Source organism: Perca fluviatilis, chromosome 18, assembly GCF_010015445.1.
Source record: "Perca fluviatilis chromosome 18, GENO_Pfluv_1.0, whole genome shotgun sequence".
NCBI classification, from domain to species: Eukaryota; Metazoa; Chordata; class Actinopteri; order Perciformes; family Percidae; genus Perca; species Perca fluviatilis.
Window position 1 is genome coordinate 5,767,941 of NC_053129.1, and position 5,838 is coordinate 5,773,778.

General features: G+C 44.7%; 1 pseudogene; it reads right to left on the reverse strand.

Annotated features, from left to right (window-relative positions):
* Positions 1–2,360: 2,360 nt before the first annotated feature.
* Positions 2,361–5,583, reverse strand: LOC120547189 (annotated as a pseudogene).
* Positions 5,584–5,838: the final 255 nt, after the last annotated feature.

Genomic DNA, 5,838 nt, shown 5'->3' on the forward strand with positions numbered 1-5,838 from the left:
TTTTAACAGTAACGCAAATAGTTACTTTCCCTGGTAACGAGTTACTTTTATTATAGAGTAATTCAGTTACTAACTCAGTTACTTTTTGGAAAAAGTAGTGAGTAACTATAACCAAAGCTGTATAGTAACGAAGTAGAACTACTTCACTACTCTACTTAAGTACTAAAAGGCTGTATCTGTACTCTACGGGAGTATTTTTTTTTTCTCCTACTTCCACTTTTACTTGAGTACATATTTTCGATGAATGAAATACTTTTACTCCGATACATTTTTTATGTGCTGCATAGTTACTCGTTACGGTTGTGAATTCCTCACGCTACGGAGACTGGATAGGTTACAGTGTGTGTACGTTAGTTACGTACGCTTTAAAATTACGTAATTTACGTAAGAAATCCCAGAGATTGCGTCGTGTTTCTTTTCATTACGGTCACCCGTTCAGAAGTCAGAGACGATGTAAGTTTGTACTCTTTCTATTTAGCTATTGTTGCAGCAGATGAAGCTAGTCCTGAGTTGTTTGAGTCTGCAGTGAGTGCTGAATGTTAACCGTTTGACTCTGTGATGTGAAGCTCAGTTTATCTGGATCTTTGACCCTGTGATGTGAAGCTGCTAGTTTATCTGGATGTTTGACCCTGTGATGTGAAGCTGCTAGTTTATCTGTATTTTGCTAGCTTGCTAACTTTCCTGTTCATCACACGTTAGTAGCTAGTGGGTGATATGTTTTTTGGGGCTTTAATCGTTACTATGCTGGAGAGGATGTTCATTTTACTTGCACAGTGTGATAATTGTACTTTTTATTTCAGTATTTGTTAATATTTGTTTTTAATATATTTAACATTTGTTAATTCCTTTGGCTACAGTTAAGCTAAACATTTGACATAATATAAACAATATGATATTCAAACTTTTGACTGCTTTCTTTAATAACTAAATAAGACAATACTTTTACTTTCAGTACTTGAGTAGTAGATTTTAAAATAAACTACTTGCAATACTTAAGTACAAAAATTTTTGAATACTTTAGTACTTCTAAAGTGTTGTGCTTAAAGAGCACTTTTACTTCTACTCAAGTCACTTTTTTGATAGAGCACTTGTACTTTTACTCAAGTATGGGTCTCTAGTACTTTTATACACGTCTGACTATAACTAATTACTTTTTTAAAGTAACGTTCCCAACACTGCCCCTGACCAACTAGGCGCATACCAGAGCGTACTGCATGGTGCTGTGTCGTGCTTCCAAGGTGCACTCCCAGGTGAGGACTTCTTCACTGCAATAGATAGTAATAACTTCACAAACACAAGTTAAAGTTCACACAATAGGCTCCTATAGGAGGAGAGCATCACTCCGTAGGCAGACTCCGCAGTCTGTCTCTCACCAGTGAGCTCTGACTCTCTTCCTCTTTTGCCTGTCTTTTATTGAAGTTTAACAAGGGCAGTTACATATCACACACGAACATCTGTCTCTACAAAGTGGGCTGTTGCTTTTGATGGATTGTGGCTGTGCCAGGTCTTGGTGTCCTCCGTCCTTGCTTACTCCATCCCACAGAGGAACATGTCCTCCCTTGCACGATGCAGGCCACCTGTGTGCAGCCTTGGCTCTGTTCTCGTGCAGCATACTTTTAGCTCGTTAAGTCTAGGCAGCTTGCTGTAATAATTAGGCAGTATATTATAGGAACATAAGTCATTTGGTCAGCAAAGCGTGTGTATCTATATCCCACAATTCCCCCTTTTGAACTCTACTAGAGTTCAACATACCAAAAGAGAAGAGAGGTCAGAGAACGAGATATTCCAAAAAACAAAAATAGAGTCAGAACATGGCACGTCTAGGTAAAGGCACTTCTAGGTAAAAATCACTTCTAGATAAATTGTAAAACACTTCAGTAGAAAATGTAAAAGATGGTAAAAAATGTAGAAAATGGAAAAACACTTCTAATATTAAGAGCATACTTCTGTTAACTTTTTATGGAATAAAAAGTTCCCACACCCCCTTTTGGACTCACCTAAGTGAGTCCACAACATATTATTTACAATTACAAGGCACTTAAGTTCTTCTAGGGTAACACCTAGGTGGGGCAGTTTTGGCGGGGGAGTTCAAAATCATACCAGAAAATGAAAGTAACAATGGGGACGCTATGTACCCCTAAGATCACCTTACAACACATCTAGCAAGCTTATTCCTTCCCTGGCAAGTCTCTTCCCATACAAGTTACTTATAACAGCACCGCTTTATAAGTTGGTTTTAACCCTCAGCTCAGACTCAAACCAGACAACTCCTGCAATTTGCACACAATGAAAAATGGTTAAGGAAACGGCGTGGCTGAGGGGCGCGTGTGTTAAAAGAAAAAACGCCCAATAACTTGGGTTCAACGGTGGATGGTAGCTGCCACGCTACATGTAGGAGAGAAAGCGCTTATTTCACCTTTCTCCCTGGTGATTCTCCTCTTCAGGTCACAGGGGTGGACTACCCTGGACCTCGTTGGACACTGGAGAGGATTATTCTGCCTCTTTTTCCCTAGTGTCTGGCGGAGAGCCCTCCGCGCTGGCAGCCAGATCTCTGCTTCGCACTTGGTGGAGCGGCCTGGCTCCTGGGCAGCAGCACACTGGCTCCAGTGGTACCACTGTTTACCTTTTCCCTCGAGCTGTACCGTCGGGATGTTCTCGCCGTCACTCTGAAGGGCCCCTGCCAGCGAGGTTCAGACCACTTCCTCTTGATTGCTTTCAGGAGCACCCACTGAGCGTCTGGAGGAGTTTTGGTTTCGTCGGCTTGGTGCGGCGGGGTCACCTGTTTAGAAAACAAGGAGACTGTGCCCTGTAGCTGGCGGAAAAAAGCTTTGTGAGAAATGGTTACAGGTGAAGGCTCAGTAAGTGGAAGCTGAGACCAGGGCCCCGGGAAACACCTCCCTGTTTGTAGCTCATATGGTGAGAGGCCTGTCCTACTGTTTACTGACATTCTTATCGACATGAGAGCCAGGGGGAGGGCTTGCAGCCAATTCATCCCTGTTTGGTTGCATATTTTAGACATTTTGTTTTTTAAGGTCAGGTTCATCCTTTCTACCTTGCCTTGAGATTCAGGGTGGTATACGGAGCCAAATTTATGCTTTAGCCCCAACATGAGTTCCACCTTTTGCAAATCTTTGTTTTTGAAATGGGAACCATTATCTGACTTTATCCTTTCGGGGAACCCATGCTGGGGAATGTATTGGTTGATTAGAAATTTAATTACGGTCTGAGCGTCTTCATTTTTTGCGGGCATGGCCTCTGGCCATCCAGTGTAGGAATCCACACACACCAGCAAATACCTGCAACCCTGTACCCTGTCCGTCATGTCAGTGTAGTCAATCACAATCTCTTTCCCTGCCACTGTCTCAAGGGGGTACTGTCCCCCGTCTGGTTTCACTGTAGGCTTAGGGTTGAATGCTTGGCATTGGGGACAGGTCTTGGTTACCTGCTCTACCATTGGTTTCATGAATGGATGCCACCAATGTTGTAGGTTTCTCAACATCTGACTGACCCCTACATGTCCCACCCCATGAGCTTCTTCTAGGGCCGTCTCCCGTACCCCTGGTGGCAGAATAGGTCTACCATCCGGGCCCCGCCACAACCCCTCACTTTGCATAGCTCCCCTGCTTTTCCAAACTGTTTTTTCTTGGGGGGAAGCTCGTGCTTGTAACTCAATGATTGTTTCTTTGCTAAGCTCGGCCCTGGTTTCTAGGTCTGCAGTCATCATTAGATGGTGTGCCAAATATCCTGCTGCGGTTTTTGCGGCGCTGTCTGCTGCTTCATTTCCCTTACTCACTCTATCTTGAGTATTGCTGTGGCCCTTACATTTGACTATAGCTACCTTGGCTGGTAGGAGAATAGCTTTTGCTAATCTTTTCATTTCTTCCTCATGTTTAATAGGTTTTCCTCCTGCTGTCAAAAACCCTGCCCTCTGCCACTGTGGTAATTCGAGGTGAGCTGCTCCTGTTGCATAGGCTGAGTCAGAGTATACAGTTACTGCTTGATTTTTTCCTAGCTCTAAGGCTCTGATGAGTGCTTCCACTTCTGCTTTCTGTGCTGACTGCGCACCTTGCATCCTTTCTGCTTCTAATGTTACCACTTCCCCTCCTGTGTCTTCAACCACTGCATATGCTGCTTTCAGTCCCTCAGTCTCATGTCTAAAACAACACCCATCTGTGAATAGCACTCTTCCTTCCCCTAGTGGTTGTGCAGCTAAGTCTGGTCTGACTTTTTCCACTTTTCTTGTCCTGTCCTCACACTCATGTGGCCCTTCCCCCCCCCCCATCTGGTCTGCCATGTTAATGCCTTCATGTGTAAAGGTCAGGTTTGGGGCCTGCAAAACTTTTACTGATTTCGCCTTTGTCTGGTTGGTGTGAGTGAAAACATGGCTGAGTTAACAAAGGACACTATGCTGTGGGAGGTCAAAACTATCAGGGGTGTCCCATAACTATGTGTGATGATTTCTGAATGCATTTTGCCACCCCTGCAGCATGTTGTGTGCAGGCGGGCTGGCGTTTTCAATTTGTTCAAATGGGATGCTCATGTAGTTCAACACTACTCTGTCACCTCTTTTTCTGAAACAAAACCCCATTAGTTGCTTGTTTTGTTTCAGAAACATCCAAGTGGAAGGGCAGGGAGTAGTTTGGGCAGGCCAGATTTGCTGCTGCAGCAAGGGATTGTTTAAGTTTAATGAATGCCTCATTGCCTTCAAATGTCCAGTCTAAGGCTGAGGACAAATTGCGCATGCCCTGTTGGCGTACCATAGCCCGGAGGGGATCTGTAAGGTCGACATAGCCTGGAACATAGGATTTGCTGTAGCCTGTCAAGCCCAAAAATGACAACATGTCTTTCACAGTACATGGTTTCGTGGGCCGAAATAACTGATCTGTGTGCAGGGGAAACACCTACACCACTGCCTGAAAGGATTCTGCCCAGAAAGGTAACTTCTCTTCTACAGACTTGTATTTTCTTCCTGCTTACTTTGTAACCCTCCTTAGCCAGGGTGGTCAAAACATCTTTGGTAGCCTGCAGACAGGGAATGCTGGGTGCAGCTATCAGAAGATCATCTACATATTGTACCAGAACGGTGTCAGGTGGTAGGGTACAATCTGTCAGTGAGTTTTTCAGAACTTTGTTAAACAGGCCTGGGGAGAGGTTAAACCCTTGTGGTAGGCGTGTGTATCGCATGGGGCGACCCATGTATGTGAATGAGAAAATATCTCGCAGATGTTCGGCCAGAGGGAGGCAGAAAAATGCATTTGAGAGATCTAACACTGTGTACCAGTGGTGTTGTGGTCCTATGTCAGCGAGAGCAACATGTGGGTTAGGTACAGTGAGAGTGGTGTCTACAATGAGATCATTTATGGCGCGCAGGTCATGAACCATCCTATATTTACCTGTTTCTGCTTTCAAAACTGGGAGGATAGGTGTGTTCCACTGGGAACGAGAGGGTTCTAACACCCCTGCCTCAATCAATCCTGTGACTGTATCTGAAATGCCTAGCTGCTTTTCCCTAGAGCATGAGTATTGTGGTATCCATACAGGCGGAGATGGCCTAAGGTGAAAGGTCAGCGGGCGCAACATGCACTAAACCTACATCAGTCGGTGTTTGTGACCAGAGAGTGGTGGGAAGACCATCTAACATGGCTTTAGCATCTTGATGGTCAGTCCTTTCCCTACCATGGTGCCTAGCAATTAAGTCATGTTGGAGAAAAGCTGTGTCTCGACCCTCACAGAGAATGCGGAAGGTTTTGGTGGAGGGAGAGTATTGAACCTTGGGGAGAGGAGTGAGTGTCCAGTCGGTGGCAGTCAGGGCTGTCTTGACCATGGGACCTAATGATT